Below are 6,243 nucleotides of genomic sequence, written 5' to 3' on the forward strand. Positions count from 1 at the left end.
TTCATGTCCAAGTTCCCTATGAACCTTTATCATCAAGAATTATAGTTTTGGACGAGAGAAAATACTGAATAACTAAACTAAAGGTTTTTCTATAATCCTACGTATGCGTATATATATTTATTTATTTAATAATATTTTATTGACCCTAGAACCTAAGCTCCCTAAAAACCATTATAATTATAATGTAGTACAATATAATATATAACAAAATGGAAATTAAAATTATGTAATTATTATTAAACTTATCATTATAATATTAATAATGCACACAAAAAAAGTACATAAAAGCAAAAATAAAATAGTATATAAAAGTATACTGATTTTTTTAATAGTAGTATAGTAGTATTGGGGCTCAAATCAAAAAACATATATATGTATGTATTGTATATGTAATAACAACGTCATTTGAGTTACACGCTAAAATATGAAATATTTTTTGTCATATAGAAAAGAGAAGGTGGTTTTGTATCAAGGTCGATAATGATTCGGCAAATGATATCTGTCTATTATTAATTCATATAGGATGTGTAATGCACAAACAAGATCTCGACCTCAAAGTCTGACCCGAGTAATTGAAAGAGATGGCCGCGAAACGAGCAACTGACCACAAGACACTAACTCTAACTCTCTTACGTATATATCATATGTGATACATATGTATATATGTTATATGCATATCCTTTATATATGAATACATCAAATGCATCCTCTTACGAATGATTACATCATGTCCAACCACCGAACGATTACCAGGAAGAAGAAAATTCCATATTAAATTCCAACATATTATTCAGTTCATATATATATACGTTATCCTTTAAATATTTTCATTATAAACTTTTATGTCAAATGTGATATTGTTCCTTTCGTAAATGATCAAGATATTAAATAAACGTGACGATAAAACGATTTATTTAAATGAAAATGAAAAAGAATTCATATCATTGGAAAAATATTTCTAAATGTTCAAATGTGTATATTCAACTTTTTATCCGAGATGTGAATTTTTCTTTATCCTTATTATTAATAATAACAATACTAATAATACGGATCAAACTTACAAACGATAATAAATAGAAAATAAAAAATTTCTATCCTAAAATATATTGAACTTTGACGAATTATTTCAATTGATTCTCATGAAATATTTCAAATCAAAAAGCTAAGAACGAAATGTAAACGATTTTCTTAAGAAGAAAAAAAACAAAAAAATAGAAGAAGAAAAGTGGAGAAAAATTCCAAGATATTCGATTCAAATGTTGTCCTTTAAATTTTCAATCAAAGTATTGATCCTTATGAATGTGCGTATGTGATGTTTGATGGGATACTAAGGACGAGGACGTAAAACGATAATACCATGGGACCACGAACGAAAGTATAGACACTAAAGAAAGAAAGAAAGAGAATATATAAGAGAGAGAGAAAGAGAAAGAAGAAAACTAAATTAACGACTTGGCCCTAATTGCACGTTGAGAATTTTACGGCCGACCCTGTCTCTCGCGTCTGTGTATCCGTGATGCGTAAGATTACAAATAACGTTTGGAGAAGTGGGGGGAAAAGGGGGTGAGCGAGAGGTGGGGGGGGTAGAGGGGGAGGAGGAGATATAATTACTCTCGGCGTGGCCTCGCTCAGATACGCGATAAAAAATCAGAATAAAACGGTGCCTTTATTAATTACGTATTACTTCATCGTTCTTCTTCATCGTTCTTCTTCTTATTCTTTTTATTTAGTATTTTTCTTCTTGTTCCTATAAAAGAAAGAAAGAAAGAAAGAAGAATTGAAAACGCATCACTTTTACCATTTATTTTTCTCATTTAATGATAATACTACGTTCGGATTTACTAATAAATGATGAGATTGCTCGTCACACGTATGGGACACACCACGTAAAGGATAAACTTAACTAACACACGTGTATATATACACGTATAAAATATTTCTTAAGAACGTTCACTTTTTATGACGAGAACGAAGAGGATTAAGACGAGGTTGAAGTTGAGAATGACGTTGACGCGACACTTGCAATGATAAATACGCGACATTTTATTTTATGATTTTTGTTTTTCTCTCTCTCTCTCTCTCTCCAACCCCCTCCTGCTCACTATCATTCTCTGTCTCTGTCTCTTTCCCCCCCCCCTACCTTGTTTTACAAATGTATAATACGTTTAGCGTCGAAAATAATTTCGAAATTTTTGCCCCGAATTAAACAGTGATTGTGTAGATACCCAAATATCATTCGACGAGTCGAAATCGAACCCGAAATGAGCTCGAGTCGATCGTTTAATCTTAATTTATCGATTTCGTATAATAGTAAATTTCCAAATCTTCCGATTAAATATATTATAAGGGAAATAAAAATAAATAGTATAAAAGAAGATGAGGACGCGCGAGTAAATTCGAAAATATTCAAGATAAATTTAAATAATGAATTGTGAATTTAACGATAATCGTATTCTATTATTATCTAACGATAATTTCGTATCTTTTTTTTGGTATCATCATAAACACGCGAGAGGAGAAATCGAAATTTCGACAATGCGTTTAATCGAATTATAATGTAGAAATCGGTCTTACGTTTAACTAACGGAGAACATCTCATAAATGCTCCGTCTTATCGGACTATCGGAAGTTTTTTTTTTTTAATTCGTTATATCGATGTATTTGACATTTATAATTTTTGCGTTAACCTTGCGGCGTCGCAATCGAGAAACGACAGATTTGATTCGAAACGAGTTTTTGGTTAATTCTCTCTACGAGTTCATCTTTAACTTAGCTAACCTTCGAGAGGAAGGATTTCTATTTCTATTTCTTTCTCTCTCTCTCTCTCTCTCTCTCTCACACACTTTTTATCTTTTCATGCGTAAACGACACAAGCACGTGCTAATACATAATACACGCGTACCGATATACAAGCAACATTCGTTTTGATTATCTCGTGGACATCTGACGCGCTCGATTAAACCTGAACAACTCAAAGCATAAGAAGAATTTTCGATGATTTCAGAACTCGCGTCATCGTTTAACGGGTTACCTACCTACAATCGATCATTCTCGATCACACGAGTATCTCAAAAACTCGAGTATCTTACGTCATTATTATTTTTTTTTCTTTCCTTCTCCTTTTTTTCTCTCTTTTTTTTTTTTTTTTCACCATTATAAAAATATTTCATCTTGATTTGTATTTTTTTTTTTCTTCTCGTCGTAAGATTTCCTATTACGAGTGATTTAGTAATTATGTATGATATCGATGGAAAGGAAAAGAAAAAAAAAAAAAAAAAGAAGAGAAGGAAGGAAAAGAGAAAAAAAAAAGATGTTCAATAAAAATTATGAAGAAACGAGTTACTCAAATTCGTAATTATACTACACGATGTCGACAGTAAAAAATAAACGAAACATTTAATAAAGGAACGATGAGACGAGGAGTCATTCAAATTCTTACATACATGATCGATGATATTGTATAATTATGTAAGATATTGATTTAAAAAAATTTTTTTTTAAAATATATAGTTCAACGAAAAATAAAACAACAATGTATTCAAATACGTAATGACGATATCGTTATGAATGATACAAGAACAAATAAGTTTAATAAAAAAGAAAATAACTAATTATTTTAATTCCGTGTTAGTATATCCAACTTATTTGTAATAGAATAATATAAAATATAATAAAAAAAAAAAAAAAACGATCTCTTCTAATTCACCAAATATGTCCTAAGTATTACAATTATTTACAATATCGACAAAACAACGAATTATATTTGTTTAAAAATTCTTACGAATTATCTATAATAATATATATATATATATATTTTGTATCGTAAATATAATAAGTATTATACAATATATCGGGTGAGAAAAAGAAAAAGAAAAGAAAAGAAAAGTTTCATACGAAACACGAAGAAACGAGTTATACGAAAGGAGATGAAGGTTAAGGTAAAAGAGAAAAAGAAAGGATGAAAAACACGAGAACGAGAGAAGACGAGATACGAATTAGAGAAAGTTGGTCTTCCACTCGAAGGTTGATCCTCGCTCGAGGCTCATCAGGAAGGGCTCTGGCTCATCGAGATATTAACGAGATATAATATTCGTGTAGGTATTACGTATGGTTAGAAAGAAGAAGGTTGCGAAGAAAAAGACTGGCGTCACAACCGTGTGAAAACAAGATATTATTCTTACATTAATTACATCTAACGTTTACAGAACTAGTTATGTCATCTTACAACATTTCGTAAGATGTTTTCTTTATCTTTTTTTTTTTTCTATTTCTATTTCTTCTTTTTCTTTTTTTTCGGCTATAACGATAACTCCTCTCACCAATTAGATCGATCAAATGGAAAGTTTAGAGTACTATGTGTTTTTTTTTTTATTATTTTTTCCTTTTTTTATCGACGACCCTTCATTATAATATATTAATGACTAAAAACCGTAAAAAGAGAAAATAGAACGAGATAAACTCGCACGATTGCAGAGGTAAAATAAGGAATGTCATAAAAAAAAATATAAGAAAAAAAAAAAAAATTGTCTAATTAGGAATTTGTTGTTTTTTTTTTCTTTTAGAGTCCACGTGGTTTGTTTACGATACCACGTTGGAATTTGACACTCTTATGACGTATCAATTTGATTTTTATATTTGTATAATAGCTGTAATCATTTTTATTGATTATATTATTTATAAATAGTATACGCACGACAAATGTTGCACCCTTATCTCGAAACTAAGATATAATAGTTAGATTATAGAAGTAAATTTTGTATTGGGCAAGTTGATTTCATTAGAAATAATTATGATGGTTGTGTCGTTGACTTTTTTACCTCCAACCCCCCGCCCCAGAAAAAAAATTACACGTTATTCGCGATAATTTGACACTTAGAAACACCATTCGGTCTTACACCGTTAAAGAATTATATCTTAATGTAATGATTGAAATTAATGAATTCGTTATTGTTTAAAAAATTAAAAAAAAAATAGAAATTGTCGGGCTCGTCCGGGATTTGAACCCGGGACCTCTCGCACCCGAAGCGAGAATCATACCCCTAGACCAACGAGCCAAGTTATTTACGAAATTTCTATTAATCCAGAGATTTTGCAAACTTCAACAAGGAAGAATCGATAATTGAAAATAAACAAAAAACAATCTCAAATAAAAGTTACCAATATATATATAGAAATATTTAAAACGAATCATCCAAAAATCTACATATATTATATATAACTCGAAATATACTATAGCAACGATAGAAACTAAAGATATTTAGTTTTTGATTGTGCAATATTCATTTCAACGTTTGGAAATTCTAATGAGTAGTAGCAACTGACATTTGATGATTCGTAGACTCGCCCACCCCACCCCCCTTCTCCCTATACCTCATGTTAAAATAGTTTAGTTCTATCTAAAGCTATTAAGATCACATTAGAAAAGTAAAAGGCATTTAGATTTTGATGATCTCATTTATAACGTTCTCATTATCATTATTTATAATGAGTCAGAATATTAAAATGATTGTAATACGCGTCATCTCAATAATATCGTTTTAGTTGAGAAATGATTAATTTGATAATTTAAAGTATTGAAAGATAACAACCAATCGTGACAGGGAAGGATGAATAGGGGGAGGGGAGAAATGTATCGTCAAGTTTAAGGATTCTTCAGGATCTTCATTAATAGTATTGGTCATCGATAATATACTATTCGTTGAGAAAATATTAGTTTAACGATTAGAAATATTGATCAATAGGAGTTATCATCAGGTTTAAAAATTTTACAGGATCTTCATTAACCTTTTGAGTACTGAATACTTTTAACTGGAGTGTTTTCTACGAATGAAATATTTTATTATTAACATGATCAAATTCTAATTATATTTAATAATTACAATTAATGTTTCTCACAATATTATTTTCATCTGATCAAGAATACAATAAAAATATTACACATTATTTGACATTCACATTGATAAACACACGCGTATCAACTTTTACCAAACGCATATATGCGTCCATAGCAATCAAAGGGTTAATAGTACTAGTCATTGATATAATATCATGTTCGTTGATAAAATATTCATTAGACAATTGAAATTGTTGAAGGATAACGATCAATAGGGGTATCTCGTTAGGTTTAAAGGATTCTACAGGATCATCGTGGATGGTACTGGTGGCGACACCTAGCGGCTCTAGAACGATATTAACGATTTAAACATCGTCGCGTGCTAGAAATACCCCACACAACAACAACAC

The 6,243-nt window shown here is 30.2% G+C and overlaps 1 non-coding gene across 1 annotated transcript; it reads right to left on the reverse strand.

Annotated features, from left to right (window-relative positions):
* Positions 1 to 4,982: 4,982 nt before the first annotated feature.
* Trnap-cgg lies at positions 4,983 to 5,054 on the reverse strand. The gene has a single exon. It is a non-coding gene; the product is annotated as a tRNA-Pro (tRNA).
* Positions 5,055 to 6,243: the final 1,189 nt, after the last annotated feature.

The sequence above is a fragment of the Polistes canadensis genome, unplaced genomic scaffold, assembly GCF_001313835.1.
Source record: "Polistes canadensis isolate GaletaPanama2010 unplaced genomic scaffold, ASM131383v1 scaffold_218, whole genome shotgun sequence".
NCBI lineage: Eukaryota > Metazoa > Arthropoda > Insecta > Hymenoptera > Vespidae > Polistes > Polistes canadensis.